The following is an 18,896-nucleotide window of genomic DNA, read 5'->3' on the forward strand; positions in this document are numbered from 1 at the left end:
TTCTGTCTTCCTCGTTTCTTTTTCTCAACGTGAATACGTCTGATAAATCGATATGTCAGATCGAAAAGTAGAGCGTCACAGAAAATGAGGAAGTTTTCGAACTATCGTTCCCGAGATCGGTCTCGCCGACTCACTGTCGTGCCAGCATCCTCGACATGCGACCCAGCTGAGGGGGAGTAGGAAGACCGCGGCTTTCCTGATGTCACAGGACGACAATTATTTACTGTGTATCAAATGGAAAGTGGTTTTCAATATAATTTCAACATTTGTTTGTCTTGTAAACCTCGCGGCAGGCTACGTGTAATGGAAATGTCCATCTTAGATATGGTTGCTCGAGTAGTCGTTCGACCGTGGCAAGGCAGGTGTTGCCGTATTGTGCAAAGAGTTGGCGAATTTCCATTCCGAGAATTTAACGCAACCAGCGACCCATTTTTGGCTTGGGAAAGTGGGCCACATCTTGCGGGCATTATAGAAAGCCCCGTGGCCCGAGTGGTTAAAAGAGGGGATCGAAGGCAAATAATGTCACTCGTCCTCTGGTCAGCGTCGGGAAAAAAGTGAAAGTTGTATGGGAAGCGGTAATGCGGCTTTCCCGCCCAAGGGGAAGGTTCAAGGAGCGTTGGCCGGGTTGGCCGGGTTCGTGCACTTCGTGTTCGTGTTTTTTCCAAGTTGGGGATCAGCAAATTAGTGCAAGTACTGCAAGTGAGGTTGAATTGAATCAACAAGTGTTGTGTGTGGTGAAGTGAGACGACTTCAAGGGAAATCGCCGAGGACTCCTTCCGGACGAAGACTGTGTTTGGCCACCTCCGAGGACTTCCCGCCGCTGCGAAGTAAGTTTCTAGTGTTTTAAGGATTTCACTGTTTTGTATTAAGGGGCATTATTGCAAACAACAAATCCGAGAAAAGGAAGCGGCTCAGGCTAGGGCTGAAGATTCTAGGGCTAGGGCCGAAGAGGAACAGCGCACTTTAGAGCTCAAGATAAAGTTGCAAGAATTGCAGAACCAGGGAGCAGTGGGGGCTACGCGGAATGCTGCTCGAGAAGTCACTATTGCACGTTGCCCGTAACGCAGCTTCGGTGGCTCTCTCCGTTTGATGAGGAACGAGACTACCTGGATGCGTACCTGCTACGTTTTGAACGGCTTGCAACGGGACAACGCTAGCCTAAGGAGCAGTGGGCGACGGCGCTCAGCGTATGTCTCAGCGGCGACGCGCTAAGAGTCTTTGCAGCTGACCCCCGACGACTCTGCGGACTATGACAAGGTTAAAAATGCACTCCTACAAATATTTAGGCTGACTGCGGAAGGGTTCCGCCAGAAGTTCAGGAACGGAAAGCCGGCACAGGGAGAAACCCGGACACAGTTTTCCGCGACTCAGTAGCCTTTTCGATCGTTGGGTGGACCTGTCCTAGACGAAAAAGGACTATGACTGTCTGCACGATTTGTTGCTAATGGAACAATTCATTAAGGGATGCCAACCCAAACTGGCGATGTTCCTAAGAGAGCGGAAAACAGGGTCGTTGTCGGATTTGGCCACTCTAGCGTACAGATTCCTAGAAGCTCAATGCCAGAGCAATCTGGGCAAAGGGAAGAACGAGAAAGCAGAAGCTGTCGACCAGCGACGTGCGTCAACCAAGAAGTACCCCCCCCCCCCAGCGAGAAGAAACACGGAACCAGAGGAGATGAGATGGGCACATAGCGTCTGAATGCAGATCTCGCCAGGTGAAGCTGCATGGGGTAACATGTTATACCTGCGGGAGCCAAGCGATCCGGATCCCAGCTAGGAAGAAGACGGTGCAGAAGACAAGGAAAGCTCGAAAGTAGACGTCGCCAACGAGAAGGAAAGCAACGGGAGTCTTAATGCTGCAGTAGAGACGGGGCAACAAGCGAAGCAGAAGACACAAGAGAAGACAGGAAGGGCGCCGCTTCGAGTTCCTGAGATAGCGGGAATGCCATCTGAGCCGGGAGAAATTGGAAAAGAGCAACAAGCTGATGACACTTTGATATGTTGTTTCGACAAAATGGGCCAGGTATTGCAATGCCATAACGAAAACCGCTCGTACGAGTTCGCCGTGAAGAAAGGAATCCTATACCGAATCTACAGGATGGGAGCCGGAGGGGAATTCCAGCAGGTGGTTGTGCCGAAAAAGTTCCGGCAAACGGTTGTGAAGCTAGCACATGACGGGATCATGTCGGGCCACCAGGGGGTACAGAAGACGACTGACCGAATCCTAGCTGACGTGAAGCGCTTTGTCAAGTCGTGTGACCAGTGCCAGAGGACGACGCCACGTGGAAAAGATGCCAAGGTGCCGCTGGGGAAAATGCCAACGATTGAGACGCCCTTTCAGCGCGTTGCAGTTGACATCGTCGAACCCATCGCGCCGGTAACAGCGATAGACAGCGAAGCGAAGGGTAATCAATACATTCTCACGATGGTAGACTATGCTACGCGCTACCTGGATGCCGTATCATTACCGAGCATCACGACGGAACGAGTGGCAGAGGGGCTCGTGGAGATGTTCACAAGGACAGGAATACCCCGAGAAATTCTAAGCGACCGTGGGCCCCGCTTTTGTTTCCGAAGCAATGCAGGATGTGCGCCGTTTGTTGTCCCTCAAGCATCTACACAGCTCACCGTACCACCCAATGGGAAATGGGTTGGTGGAAAAGTTCAACGGCACCATCAAGACAATGTTGAAGTGAATGTGTGAGACAGACCGAAGGACTGGGACCGATACCTTTCACCCTTGCTATTTGCGTATCGCGAGGCACCCCAGCCGAGTCTCGGCTTCTCGCCATTCGAGCAACTATATATGAACGCCATGTGAGAGGCCCATTGTCAATGCTGCGTGAGTGGTGGACAAACGCAGATCTCGAAAACGAGGTGAAGACGACATACGAGCATGTGTTCGAGTTGCGCAATGAGCTCGAGGAGACCTGCAAGATGGCGCATGAAGAACTCGAACGAACAGGCGCAAAGTATCGCGAACAGTACAACAAGAAGGCTCACCAGCGACGACTTGACGTAAGGGAGAGGGTGCTAATCGTCCTACCGACGGACCGAAACAAACGCCTCATGCCTTGGAAGGGGCCTGTCCCTATATTGTTGCGAAGAAGGGGGAAATGGACTATGCTGTAGATTTGGGTCACAGAATGAAGGTGTTCCATGCGAACATTCTAAAAAAATATGAGGAAAGGGAGGTTGGAAAGACTCAACCGGGACAGACAAAGGCATGCGGCGGCGTCACCATAGAAGAAAACGAAAGGGAAGACACCGTCCGTCTGCTCAACTTTGAGCAGAAAGAAGATAACACAGATGTTGTTTTGGCGGACAGGTTGAATGACCAACAACGCGGCGAAGTTGGTGCGCCAATACCATATGATCATGTCGGATGTGCCAGGCCGTACCTAGGTGGAAAAGTGCCGACTAGAGATGACCACGCCGAAGCACATGCACACGAAGCAATACCCCCTGCCGTTCGCTGTACGAAACTCAACGGAAGAAGAGGTCCAGAAGATGCTCAAAATGAGCATAGTTGAGAAGTCGAACTCCCCGTACAATTCACCTGTGGTCGTGGTACGGAAGGCGGACAATACGCACAGGTTATGTATTAACTTCAGGAGGCTGAACGACATGCTGAGGGCGGACGCAGAGTCGATTCCGAGGGCCGACCATATATTTGCCTACATTGAGAAGAAGAGGTTCTTCACGAGGCGAGATTTCACAAAAGGATACTGGAAGATACCTTTAGAAGAGGAATCGAAGGAGAAGACCGCCTTCTGGACGGAATCCGGTCTGCACCATTTCCGGTGTATGCCGTTAGGAATAAAACCTGCTCGCGCCGTCTTCACGAGGTTAATGCGTAAGCTCTTTGAAGATATGCCGGATGTCCGCTACTACTACGACGATGTCTTCATTGCGGGCGACACCTTGAGGGAGCATTTGGCCACACTGGAAAATGTGTTTCAGAGAGTCCGAGACGCAGGTCTCACTGTACGCCCCACCAAATGCGAAGTAGCGCACGAAGAGGTAGACTTTCTGAGACATCAGGTGGGAAATGGAAGAGTAGCCCCACTCACGAAGCTGATAGAGAAGATTCAAGATGCAGAGCGCCCGAAACTAAGAAGCAGGTTAGGTCTTTCCTCGATCTAACCGGGTACTACCGGGACTTCATACCGCAGCATGTAGAAGTAGCGGCGTTGAAACGTCTGTTGACTGAGGCACCCATCTTGCGGCTACCTGACCTGGCGAAGGAGTTGTGCTGAGGACAGACGCCTCAGAGAAAAGGATCGGCGCTATACTTCTCCAAGAGCATAAAGGTGTGTTGTACCCGGTATCATATGCATGTAGAAAGTTGCTGGCAAGAGAGGCTGCGTACGCTACCATTGAATGAGAGCGTCTTGCCCTTATCGGGGGATACATCGGTACCATACCTACTTGTATGGCAAGCCCTTCGTTTTACAGACGGATCACCATCCCCTCCTCCACATCAATCGCACCGACACGCTAATGCACGTGTCATACGTTGGAAGTACGACTTCCGCGTCGAGTACGTGAACGGAAGAGATAATGTTGGAGCGGACTACTTAAGCCGAATGTGACGTGCCACAGTATCTTACCTGCGCTGACAAGCATTTAGTTTATGCTTTTCTTGTTTCATGTGCGTGAATAAACTGTCCTGTACATACGCCATAGTGCAACGAGAGTGATGTGCGACTCAATAAGGAACCGATTGTAGTTTTCGTCTGATTATTTTTTTAAGTACTTTGTTCTGGAATGTCGTATTTGTACGTTGACGTTTATGTTTGAATAGTTGTCTGCACTTGTGCTTGTTCCGATTATTATTGTATAATATTCTTAAGTAGGGGGTCGTGTCACACTACGACAAATATATGTATTTAAATTACTGTATATCAAATGGAAAGTGGTTTTCAATATAATTGTCAACATTTGTCATGTAAGCCTCGCGGCAGACCACGTGTAATGAAAATGTCCATCTTGGATATGGTTGCCCGAGTAGCCGTTCGACCGTGGGAAGGCAGACGTTGCCGTATGTAAAAGAGTTGGCGAATTTCCATTCCGCGAATTTCCATTCCCGCGCTACTCGTAATGGTAAAAAGGAAACGGAAAACTGTTGTACGATTCACGGACATTGCCGGCCGTGCAGTCCTCCGTCAAGTTATGCAAACAAACAAAACAAAAAAGCATAAAAGGTCGAAAAGACGAAGCTACACGGTGACACGGCTTTTCTTGTAACCTCCTCACAATTCTTCCAGATAGCGGCGTCGTTTCAACCTTGCTACCGCTATCAGCAGAAGCATGGAAGAGGGAATTGAAGGGGAGACTCATCTTTTCTTTCCACAGTATTCTACATTAAGGGACGGAGTAATTAACGCCGTCGAGCTTTTGCGCAAAGAAAATTCTCCCAAGCTATTTTTATTGCTGAAGGGTAATGTGTTTTGTGTTGAAATTGGTTGAGAAAACGAAATGCCCTTTCTGCTACGGACAAGGAAAAACACAAAGAAAGACAAAAAACAAACGACATTAAAAAAGTTGCGCTGACTTGGCACATTTCAGAGATCTATTCAGAATATTTCTCGCGACTGAAAATCGAAAAAGTGCACGCAAGTCACACCAAAAGTTAGTCGATGACAAGCGCCAGTGACACACCGAAGTAGAATTTTAAGTCTCTGTTTCGTGCCACATTACATGACACACCCGCTGTATCGTCATGTGTGCTATACGTGTATTTGGGATCAGTGAACACAGCAACGCTTCGGTTGAAAACTATTTGTTTCCTATTTCCTTTCTCTATGTATCTGCTGGCTTCTTTTTCAGAATGACCCTGTGTAAATTTGAGCACATATAAACAGACTAGTGCCCGCACTGCGACGACACAACCACTTCATCGTAAATGGGACGGAAAAGTCGCGTGTCCGAAAAACCCTGGGTCCGTGCACTTGCAAGCGCTCATTTCGAGGTGCTGCTCCGCTGCATAGAAGAGCACCGACGCTTTCCAACGCCCTGCACATGCAGTGTTCATGTCTCTGTTGTGTGCATTTTATATTTAGGATGCATCTGTTAATCAGAAGGAAAGCTGTTGTCCTCCTCCGCGTCTCAATGGAAAATCCCATTTTTGTGCAACAAGGAAACCACGTTAAAACAAGAACATCACGGAACCTGCGGCCAAGGGAAGTACAATGCCATACGTGAAGAACACAACAATCTTGTGCGCAGTGATATCATTATCCATGACGAGAAGCGCATCTTGCGTGGATCCTACAATCTCAGAACAGAACTTCACCGCATAGCACGTCATCCATAAACCATAGAGACGAATTATAGGATTACCCCTTCTGATTCAAACAGCGAGGGAGCGTATAGCAATTTGGATATGCGATAATTGCTATAAAAATGCCAGTGTCCCCTCTCTCTTCAAATCGGAAGCGATAAGCATATCGTTCGTGTCTGTAGTCGGCGCACAACATGCAATGCAGTGAAGTTCTGTTCTGATAGTGTAGGCTCTGCGCAGATGGTCACACAGCGAACGAACAGCGTTCTTCGACAGTCGGTAACACTGGCAAAAACCATCGTTTGGCATTTCAAACGATACTCATGATAAGTGTGGACTCAGAGGCGCAGTAGTAAATCACGGCAATAAAAGCGGCCGCAACTCTTTCTAACAAACTTCGAAGTTCGCCACTATCTTTCCTTGAACTTTTCTCGGTAGAAAAAAATGTTGCGCAACGTCATTTTGACGTCACGGAAATTCTGCCAAAAGCTGCAATTTCCCTTTCCTTGTACTTTGGTTTGATTGACAACACGGGCCGTCACGTGGGCCAGAGAAACTGTCCAACGGCTGTCTTTCCTCATATCTCCCGAATTGTTTACATTGGTGAAATCTGCAAAGACACCATCCTCCCGGGCAGCCAAAACGTCATTTTGACGTCATGAAAATATTTCAAAGTGCGCGCGTCTCGGTAGCCTTGACCTGAGGTTTGATTGACAGTCAGGAGCACTCACGTGGGCCACGGAAAGCATCCAATGGTTGCGCTCCCTCCCATTTCTTGAACTTTCTTCGTGTTTCAAGAAACGACGAGTCTAGCACCCCTGGTATGTTGGTGAGAGTCATCAGAACACTTGCTTGTGCTCTGTTGAACGGTATGGGGACTCTGACGTTCTCGCATTGCGTTGGCGGCAGCTTCTTGGGTGGACGGTGTCCCGGGTGCTGCCTCTGGCAAAGAAGTCTCTTGAGGGCTGTCCTCTGGCACATATGATGACACAGACTGTCCCACGGAGGGTCCGCTGTCATGGTACCCCATTAGATGAGTTCTTGTTCGGCGCACTTCTTTCCCGTTCGCTCTCACCCAGAATGATCGCGGCGTGCTGGCCTTCCGTTCCACGGTTCCACGGCGTTTGAGGTCGATGATCCACACCCTGTCTCCGACGTCGAGCGGTGGGAGTCGTCGAACACCATGACGGGAGTTGTACGCAATTGCCCGGTTGAACCTCAACTCATCTTCCTGCTGTTTCAGCTGCTCATAATCGGGAGTCTTGGGCAAGAGGTTCCTTTCCGAGATGGGTACGGTGGTTCGGAGTCTGCAACCCATTAACAGTTCGGAAGGACTGTATCCGTTGGGCAAGGAAGATGAGCGATATGCAAGAAGAGACTCGTAGGGATCATTGGTCTTTTTCATCGAGTCTTTGATTATTTTAACATGACGCTTCCGCGAGCCCGTTAGCTTGTGGGTATCGTGGGCTAGAGGTGATGTGGCGGAACTTGTAGGTCTCGGCGAATCTTCGGAATTCGGAAGCCTGTGCCCCTGAGAATTGAGGCCCGTTATCAGTAACCACTTCATCCGGGATCCCATGTCGAGCAAAAACTGATTTGCAACGTTCGATCACCGTCGTCGATGATAGGTTCCGAAGTTGGGCGATTTCAGGAAACCGCGAGTAATAGTCCGTTATAATAAGCCACCATTGTCCCTTGATAAAGAAAAGATCCATGGCGAGTCTTTGCCAGGGTCTGCTGGGAAACTCTGATGACAGTAACGGCTCTCTCCGGTTCGACGCATGTTCCGTACACGTGGTGCAACTTCGAATGAAGTCATCGAAGTCACGTGTTATCCCAGGCCGCCATACACTGTTCTTTGCCCTGGCTTTGCACTTCACCATTCCTTGGTGTCCCTTGTGCAGTTGTTGCAATACGTGCTTGCGGTATAATGCTGGTACAAGGATCCGGTCGTTGTACATCAGCAAGGAATGCTCAAGGGCGATAACGTTCTGGTAGCCCCAGTAGGCTTTAATTTGAGGATCTAGGTCCCGCCTGGAAGGCCATCCTGCTGTGCTGAATTTTACCAACTGCTGGCGAACTTTGTCCCCTTCTTGCTCCTTACGAATGGCTTGGAGGCTTGCTGAAGTAACTGGGAGGGTGTTCTCGACCATACTGACGTAAGAGCGGACTTCTTGGTCAAGTGCTGACGGGTTCGTTGTTTCCAGAGGATTACGAGAAAGCGCGTCAGCAGCAACGAGATCCTTACCCGGCACGTACTCCACGGTGTACAAATACCGCATCAGTCTCATCCTTATTTTTTGAAGGCGAGGCGTCAGATCATCCAAAAACTTGGTGGTGAGCAATGTTACAAGAGGCTTGTGGTCAGTTTCCAAACGGAAAGGTTTTCCTACTAGATACTCCTGGAACTTCTCACATGCCCAGGCGAGAGCCAAGCCTTCTTTTTCAATCTGGGCGTACCGGCGCTCCGTCTCTGTAAGAGTCCTTGATGCGTATGCAATGACTACCAGCTCACCATCTTCTCGTCTTTGGAGGAGCACCGCCCCCTACCCGTAAGAAGATGCGTCCGCGGATACAGTCGTCTGTCGGTTGACGTCGTACACCCCCAGTACAGGAGACGAAAACAGAATCTTCTTCCATTGCAAGAAGGCCTCTTGCTGAGGCTTCCCCCGTACGAATTCTTGCTTTTTGCTCAACATTGACGTGAGAGGCGTTAACAGGTCAGCAAGCCGTGGTACGAAACGTCCAAGATACGTGGCCAGGCCAAGCAGGCGTCTCAGCTCCGTTCTTGAAGTTGGCGCTGACATGTTCTTAATGGCATCCAAAGCTCGTTCATTTGGATGAACTACGTCTTTTCCTATTATGTTGCTCAAGAAGACAATCTCTTTGACTCCGAAGATGCATTTTTGTGAATTGAGGGTGATCCCGACTTCCGTCAAACGGTCTAGAACAGCACGGAGCCTTGTGTCGTGTACTTGTCGATTCGGACCAAACACCAGCACGTCGTCCATGTGGCAGATGACTCCTGGCAGTCCCTCCAAAGCCTCCGTCATGCGCCTCTGAAAGTGTTCGGGAGCCGATGCAATTCCGAACGGGAGCCGGTTGAAACAGAAGCGACCGAACGGGGTAATGAAAGCGGTGAGGAGGCGACTGTCCCTGCTCAGCGGGACTTGCCAAACTCCAGCGTTGGCGCCGATCTTCGAAAAGGCTTGTGCTCCCGCCAGCCGTCCAAGACTATGCTCTACAGAAGGTGTCGGATACCACTCCCTCATGACGTAGCGATTCAGCTCTGTTAGGTCGACGCAGATGCGCACTTGGCCGTTCCTTTTCGGTACCACCACCATGGGCGCACACCATTCTGTTGGCTCTTCCACCCGTGAAATGACGCCCAAGCGTTCCATATCGCGTAGTTCTTCACGTGTGCTCTCGTACAACGGAAGCGGAACATTTCTTGGTGACGTTACAGCAAAGGGTTTCGAACCAGGCTTGATGCGAAGGCAATATTCACCTTGTAGAACTGCGAGGCTTTGGAAGAGATGTCGGTAGTGTTTCTTGAGGTTCATTGAGGTTGATTCGACATTGCCTATTTGTGAGAGGAGTCGAAGTTCTTCTATCGCTGGCTTACCAAGTAGACTTCTTTTCAGGCCTCGCACGATGAAAACGTTTTGGTCACTGTGCGTATTTTTGCAGATAGGCTGTAGGGTAGACATTCCCACGACGTTTAAGGGCTTTCCGTCGGGGCCACACAGTGTCCGAAGTGATTGACGAAGCTTTAGTCCCGGGAAGTGTTCGTTGAAGACTGTCTCTCTCAGCACAGACTCCTCTGCTCCCGTGTCGATGCGGAACGGTAGTGAAATTCCGTTGACCAAAACGTCCAGGTCCCATTTTGATGAGGAAGTTGATGTGGCGACTCCCACAAAACCTTGCATTGCGCTTGCCCGTTTCTCTGAGCGACAAACTGCTGCGAAGTGGCCTCCTTTATGGCATTTATTGCAAGTGACGTTCTTTGCAGGGCAAGAGTTTCTAGGATGACGTAATCGCCCACACCAACCGCAAGTTTGCTTGCAAGCTGCTTGATCATAATTCTTTTGCCATTCACCGGTGTAGATTGCTGTTGCTGCTCTCTCTGGGCATGGTGTGACCTTCTGCCGACACGTTTGGTAGCTACGTGGCCTACTTCTGTGCTATCAGTAACTGGGTGAATCTCAGCTTGCTGCTGTTTTACTGTTTCATTCTGTCGTGCAGTCGTGAGAGCCTTTTCCAACGTTAATGCAGAGTCTAGCTGCAACTTTCCTGAAAGTCGTTTGTTACGTAGTCCCACGACGAAACGGTCACGCATAAGGTCATCCTTGAGTGCAGCGTACTCACACGTTTCCGCGAGTTTGTAAAGAGCGGTAGCGAAGTCGTCTGCTGATTCCGAGTCCCCCTGAATCCTGCTATTAAAGAAGGCTCGTTCATAGATCACATTTCGACGAGGGAGGAAGTAGTTTTCAAACTTTCCCAAGACGTAGTCGAAGTCCCGTGTTTGTTCGTCACTTCGTCATTGAAGGTTTGGAAGACATCTTCAGCTTGGAGACCCATGATGTACACTAGTGCGTCTACTTGCTGCTGTCCCGTCTGCTGGTTAACACCCGATACTGTGTAAAAGCGTTGAAATCTCCTTTTCCATGCCGTCCACTGGTTCGGCGTTGAGAAGTTGAAGGCCTCCGGCGGTTCCATGCGAAAACTCGCCGACTGTGAAGGTGACGGCGTCGGAACGCCTTCTGTCTTCGGAACGATGGTTTGGTTATTAGCCATAGCGTTGTAACCCGTGCAAGTGGCATAGAGTCAACGATGTATCCGTACTGCTTCTGACACCATGTTTTGTCAGGCCGACGACGAGACAGAAAATGCGTGACGAGACCGCCGACTGTCAGATGGAAAAATCCTTTATTCCAATAAACAAACCCTTTTTAAGCGCTCCAGTGGAACGCAACACACGCCCTCAACATCCGCAATCGCTATCGCATAGGCAGGCATTCGAGCATTGATAAGACAAGAGCGCGCGTCATTGCTTATCACACAAGCAGGACGCGAACAAGTGGAAAAACTTGGTTTTGCTTCTTCTCCAATTCCTCACGTTCTCGCAAGATAGATTCGCTTTCTTCTAGCGCTATACGTCAAAATTACTATTGAATTGAAAGTCGAAACAACGTTTCCTAAACGTACGTCTGTATTATCGTATGTTAATCCGGTAGGAACATCGACTGGACGTACATTAGCATTCGCAATGCCTCACAAACATGTCCACTGGACGTGACAAATGTCCAGCAAGTACATCCAGAGGACATACAATTATACAGCTATGGACGAGCTTCCGACGATCCATGGAACATCCATGTAATGTAATGTGGATGTATCTGGATATCTACTAGACATACCAAATGTCTTAGATGTTTGGATCTTTCTGGTATGCCTAATAGACGTTTGTGGTTCACTGCGACGTAATTACAGGTATATAGGCACTCATAGTTTGCTTTATGGCACGTTTCACGATGCAGCGTAGCTGCTGACCAATTTCAGAACACGCCCTCTACGGCGAGCGGGATATCCGCGGAAGCAGGACATTTATCCATTGTTTTGGTTACCGGACATCATATTTCCTTTTATGTTTCTCTACGTTTGTTTCCGGAACTTACCGTATCGAACAATGAACACGACAGCTGAAAAACGAAACAGAAAAAGACAGAGACAACCAACAAGTCCAAAAAGATCACTGCTAAAAGTTAAGAAAATTCTATCCCAGAACCAATACTACAAGCGGTACTGCTCCTCGACTTCGAAAGGTACTGGAGTTCCCTTCCTATTAGAAAACAGGCACTATATATATTGTTTTCCCCGCAAGCTTCTGCAAATTCGAGAGTCCGGCTCGCCTATGACTCAAAAAGAAGGCTGAGCTGTCTGTGTCTAATTCGATTACGCACAAAAACAAGTCAAGCGGGAAATTGTTTGGAGTATTAGGTCTCAATGAACGTTACGTCTGTGTTGGTTAGTCTATGACTAGCCTACAGTCTAGGAAGACTGTATGACATTTGTCAGAAGCAAAGGGCGATCCTCTGTAAGATTTCCCTCCCCCAAAATGATGACTGCCTAGGTTACACGCGATAGAAATGCGCGATTGTACCACTGCTTTAATTTGGATTTCAATGGACTTACTCAATGTCTCAAACCAAAAGCTGTAAGAAACACAGGCGTTAGGTTGATTGAGAGTTAATACCCCCAACAGTTTTACGCTTGAATGTTGTTTGTGTGCGTAATCGAATTAGACTTACAGAGCTCACCCTACTTTTCTAGTCAGAGGCGAGCAGGACTCTGAAATTAGCGGAACCTCGCGTTACAGATGCAGTAGCTTCGCCAATAATCCATATGTTTACTGTGGTACAGGGAGCATGCCAATGAAGACTACTCAGGGATGCTCGCAGGTTGTCGGTGGTGGGTAGTTATCTTGAACTACCCAAATCCCAGAGCAAGAGGGATAACACATTCCCTCCCTGTCTTGTGCCACCATCATGTCTCTTCCCTCTCTTTTGCCCTCCCCTTAATGCACCGAGCCGCCACTCCAGAGCAGGCTGACTGCACCGTCCCCTCCTACATCACCCCCACCCAAGCGTGGCAAATAATATGTAGTACCCGTTTTTTTCTTAGGAAAGGCAGTACAGGGAGGAATTTCCATAACCTTCCGAAGTGACTTTTTCGGACGTGTTGGTTCTCTCTAAATGTCTCTCCCTGTATTTTTCTCTTGATTTTTAAGCTTCCCTAAATAATGTGCATTCATTGTGCATTATGGGAAATGCCAAAAACGAACAAAGAGAAACACAAAAGCAAATGTGTGATGGCCGAGGTTCATATACCTTGCTCCCATGGACCCCCTTCACCACGGAGGGTATGTCCTGAAAGTGATCTGCGGGTACGCTGCGCTGTGGAACGTGCAATCAAACAAAGTAAGAGTACTATATAGCTGTAGCTTTTGTGTTTTGCATCACACACACACACACAAGCTAAACCATGCCAGGGTGTAGCGAATGGCAACTTCCGTACCCGCTGTTTGATATTTTTGTATGGAGTCTATATTGCATAATGACACTTCTTTTCAATACATACACGTTGGCCAATTTGGATAGGGTGTCAATAGAATTTGTATGGTCCGTGTATAGACAATAGTACATACACAGAAAATCAATATGGAGGACATAAAGATTCCAATCCAATCCAATCCAATCCAATTCTACTTACACAAGTCAATAAACTGATAAATGCAATAGGATGTCAATATAATACATAGACTTAAAATAAAGAGGCAATACAGAGTCAATGTTCATTTTTGTATTTTAAAGGAACTGCCACAGAATGCTGCTCATTTTATTCGTTGCCTACTGTAGCCTCCCTATCAACGAATTGCGAGACGCGTCCAACAGACATTGTGGAACCAGATAACTTCTGCTTGAATTGCACGAAGGTTCTTAACGATCATCTCCACTATCAATGTCGAGGCAGTAAGGAGACTGTTAGCTGGAACGGAGTTTATTCCGCACCATGCGTGTTGTACAAGCGAACCATCGATCTCTGTTTCACCCTTCTCGCGATGCCAGTGCGGCTGACACGGAGCTCAACAAACTAGTATATAAAACTTCCTTTTCATTTTGTTCTCGGACTTTTAAAAACATTAAAGACTGTCAGAGGCGCTCCGCATTTTGTGACTTGGCATTCAGAACAAGGTGAAATCGATGATCAGAAGAAGGCATTTATTAAAAAAAGAAACTGTGATGGTGAAGCTTTCTTTAATGCGCAATCGGAAAATTTACGGCTGTATATATGCTGCAGCTCGGCGTCGCAGGTTGATCCTAGTCAACCACATCTGTTCTACGGATGTCCGGTTATTATCCCAGAACAAAGTGCCTGAATCGATGTCCTATATTTCTACCTGTCTATATATCTCCGTAGGATACCTTTAAAGGATATATATTGTCCCAAAATTATACAATGAACTACGGGCGTCGGATGGACAGAGGACGTCACGTGGGCATCCATGTCAGTATTCGATTTTCTTTACTTCGCAGTGAAATTCGATTAGAGTTAGTGCTGAGAATTCAATAAGCATTATTCCAGTGTACCTGGCTCGCAAGTTGGCTTCATTGGTACTTGTGATCCCAAAATGCAGTTCATTACCGCGACGCATTTTTGACTGGGGTAGGAGATATCATGCACGAAATCGAGAGCAGCTCACGGCTGGCAACAGTGGGCAGGCGGCCGCAGCGGTTGGTTTTGACCAGTTTTCCCGTCGATGAGTGTGTCAGCTACACAAGTTGGTACTTGTGCACGCTTCAGTTCAAGTATCGCTGAAGCAGCAACGTGTACGACAGCTAAGCTATGCAAAAACAGAACGGCGAGCAGACACTGCTCATATTCGTCTTCCACAACAGGTCAGGCAGCAGTGAGCAATTGAGCCGGCCGCCATATTGCTGTCTCCAAGTTAGCACAACAGCTGACAACATCAGCTACAGATATGTCAAGCAACAAACGGTGTTCGCTCAAGCGGTGACATCGGTGATCGAGGTGGGTACTTGGTACACCTATCCTGTCAGAGTACCATATATTTCGGATAGCGAAGTGTTTTCAGGTAGTATTTCTGATTTGAATGCACTTGCAGGCCGTACGCCTGGTTCAGAGGTGCATTTTGCGTTCTGACTGACGGTGACAAAATAAAGCTATGCACAGTGTTGTGAAAGCTATAGCTAGAATGCTCCAGAAAAACCTTACACCTGTTCTTTTGCAGTGAAGAAGTGGAAGCTGACTTACACGCCAACTACATTCCTCCAGACTAAGGGACTGTAGCACTCGCAGATGTGCCGCTTTGAAGTTTCTTATTGTGTAATAAACGTTCTTTGTTCTGTACATGCTGTCTTTACTATGTAACCACCACAAGTAAATAAAATAGATAAATAAAATCGTATCATATACTACCTGTAGAAACCAATAAAAACCTGCCACAGCATCCACAGGATAACCACAGAACAATCCCTACACGCCTCAAATTATCCAAAATGCGTCCTCTGTTCGTCGGCTAGGATGTCCTGTAGACCGGTTCGGGCGGTAACATTGAACAAACTATGTTAGTACAATTTCCATCCGTGGGGAGTTTCCCGACGTCCTGCAGACGTCTGGTTATCAGAGGTCATTACTCCATGGGACATCCTGACTGGGATATTGCCTGAAATAAGAAGCCCGGTATATGATAGTGGTAAAAAACAGGACGGAAGAATTTTGAATTGAGAGGTCCATTGGCCCGTTGACAGAATTATGCATTCCTTAAGTCAAGAACTGCACTATATCCACCACCAGGGCAGAACTTCCTCTATCGGTAAAAGGAATAGACTGGATCGCAGATGTGAAGTAAACATGCCTTATGAGATGATTCCTTACATCTTCCCGAGCCACCACGCAAAATATTTCCTTTATATTCGGCTCTGAGAATTTGTAATGCAATTTTCAACTTACATCTTTTCCGCCCGACTGAAAACCGCACTTCGAATAGTCGTGACGTCAGGAGCGTTCTCTTAGCCTCTCTGAGCCTAAGCGGCTTCTGCTGGCTTGGCTCCTCCTAGCGGACTGTGTGTTGTGCTTTGTGCGTCGCCGTTCCTGGTTCGCGTTCTTTCAATACGCTTGTCATTGCTGCTTTTTACTAACAGTGACTGGCTACTGCATACGTGACATCTTGCTGAGCGGTGAGGCATAGGTATTGGTTAGTGCATCGTGAGAACAAGGAAGGCGCAACGTCAGTGTCGTTTTTCCGGATTGCGGAGACCGAATCCCTAAAACAGTTACGGATAGCCAGTGTCGACCTCCTTTTCGTCACAGATTTGGCCTACGCAGCATAAACATTTGTCAGGCGCGTCTCTCTGAGTTGCAGCACCAACACATGGATATAACAAATGTCGCACGCTACGTAGTTCGGAATAACATATGTTATTAAACAAAATTGCCAATCCCAACAAAGTCACGTCTCACCTGAAAATCAGACTTTGCCCCTGAACCAAGATTCGATTGTTGTTGCGTCGTCTTGCACAGTTGTAACGTCGGGAACAACAGTATCGTCACGGAGAAACCGAAACTGAATATATGTTAGCCGTGAGATTTAATTAATTTTCTCTAAAACAGGGGAGCTTTCACCCTTTCTATTTTACGTGGATAATATATCGTGTGGAGCACAATCGGATGAAGTCACGATGCGAATACGCCCTGATGTCCGGACTGTCGCTTTATTGCTTGTCTTTTGATCTGTACATCAAAAGAATGTCGAAATAAGTACGCAACTAATGCCCGTGTGATATTTATTTCGAATCGTTTAAGTTTAACGCGTCATCAAGCCAAGTTTATAGAACTGCGTAATCTGAATGTAGAAGTAGCATAATTTGTGCTCTACAAGAGCGCTATTCCTTAAAGAGGGTTATCACGCGTTTTCAAAACCAGGAACGGCACTGTGTGAGGCAGTGAACCCGAAGGTTGAAAACTTGGTAGAAGAGCCGCCAGCCGAGTGCTCCCCTTGTTTTCGCTTTGCATTGTCTGCGTTCGTGCGATATTTGAAGCTGATGTGTGCACGTCAATCATCGATGACCTATACAGATTTCGTGCATGTTTGGCAGAAGAGAATCCCTCTGCCTTTATAGAACTTTGCAGACTTGCACCACAGTCTCAGATTTGAGTCTTCCGAGTCTATCGTCAACACCAACAACACTTCCGACGCCAACTTTACTCTTATTACTATAACAACTACATCTGTTATTCGAACAGCAAGACGTCGGATAACGATGTTGTCGTGTGCAAAAACCTTGGTATGTTGTTTTTTGTGGTACTTTGTACCCATGAAGACTTTAAAATAGTTGCGTACACCTATTAGACGTCTTTTAACCATTTTGGACAAACGTCTTACGTCCCAATGCGAATTTTTCAATACTGTTTCTGTATCACTCTACCTGTTCTCAGTCAGGCTCATGAGCCGCAGCTGGTGGTAAGTGCGATAGTGTCGAGCATACACCGTCGGCAGCTCCCTCCCCGGAAGCAACACATCAGGAAAAAGAGCATACTCTCTTATGAATTGCACCCCTGTAGAACAGATCGCACATAGCAGCCATTCAGATTAGCATTAGGCAACAGTAGTAATGAATGGACACAGACTGCCGCCAACACACAGCTGGTCTAAACACAATTAAATTTGCAATTAGAGCTAATTGGGACCCCCCATATTAATAAGGACTATCCAGTGGGCCACCACACTAATTAGGGACCATCCAATTCGTGTCGAGACCACATTGTGTCTTGGCGGCAACCTGTGCCCATCAAAAAGACAAAAATTGATACAGTTGGAGCGGAGAGAAGAAGTTTATTGAAGAACAACAACGCTATCTTGAAGAAAGCAGTCCGGAACGGCCGCTGACCATCACTGGGCAACGGAGCAAAGCGGCAGGTTGCAAAGCATCACACCAGGTGGCGTCACTGTCCTCCTTGTGACCACCAGTTCTGGTATCCTGTGACGTCAGCTGTGACGTGATCATGACATGTCTGGGCAGGTTAGGACAGCTCTGGACATGCAGGGAGAAAAACACTCATAATACAGAGGAATGCAAGCTGCTGTGAAAGCAAGAGCAAATATGCTAACCATCAATAGCTCTCAACAAAAAGAATCGGGCACAGAAGCAAAACATCCCACCACACACAGAATGATGCAACTGCTCCATCCGACAGTCAGGCACAGAACTGACTCGTAATGCTTTTCTCTCCTCTATAAAGTTACGCATCTGCAGCCCCACCTAGTGGCTAATTTCTCAACTAATTTCATGGCAAAATTATTAAGAATCACGCCAGCGCTACTCTCGTTCCCAAGGCAGCTTTTGCAGAAGATAGAAAATGGCGGGGATGCCCTTACAGGTACAACAGCAATCAACTCCTGACGTGCACGGGCATGAAAATTGAAAACAAAGCAGGGACAAAGTTAGCAAGAATTATAGAGTTATAGGAAGAATTGGTTACACAAGAAATCAGCCCACCGCAGCAGCAGTCACGAGGAACGCAGAACGATACGTCCATTCCATCCGACAGCCAGGCGCAGAGCTGAATCGTAATGCTTTCTTCGCCTCTATAAGAGCATGCACCTGTCCCTCTTCTGGTTGGTTTCTGAACTAATTTAATTGCAAAATTATTAAAAATCGTTCTAGCACTGTTCTCATTTAATTCGAGGGTGCCGCAGCACTAGCGTTATCATCAAGACAAGAATGATCAACATGAATTTTTCTTGTCCAAAAAAGAAAAAGTACAAAGCTAGATGTGCCAACAAAGGCAAGCATGAAGGTCGGGGCATGTCAGGACATTCCTCAACGAGCGCTGTTACACGAGGAAAAATCGCACGACTGCTGGCGAACAGAGGAAAGCAAACACAGAGAAACACTTGAACAGAGTGAAAAAGAAACTCACCATCATCGGACACATACATGCATTCCCTCATTGTAGATCCGCTCGACACAAAATCCACCATTCACAAGTGATGAATCACACATCTGTACCCCCTCAGAGGCAAACT

At 47.6% G+C, this 18,896-nt stretch overlaps 1 protein-coding gene across 3 annotated transcripts in view; it reads left to right on the forward strand.

Annotated features, from left to right (window-relative positions):
- LOC135396044 (phospholipid scramblase 2-like) overlaps nt 1–18,896 on the forward strand; it is a 194,294-nt gene that overhangs the window by 39,697 nt on the left and 135,701 nt on the right. The window lies entirely within an intron of this gene.

This window comes from Ornithodoros turicata, chromosome 5, assembly GCF_037126465.1.
Source record: "Ornithodoros turicata isolate Travis chromosome 5, ASM3712646v1, whole genome shotgun sequence".
NCBI lineage: Eukaryota > Metazoa > Arthropoda > Arachnida > Ixodida > Argasidae > Ornithodoros > Ornithodoros turicata.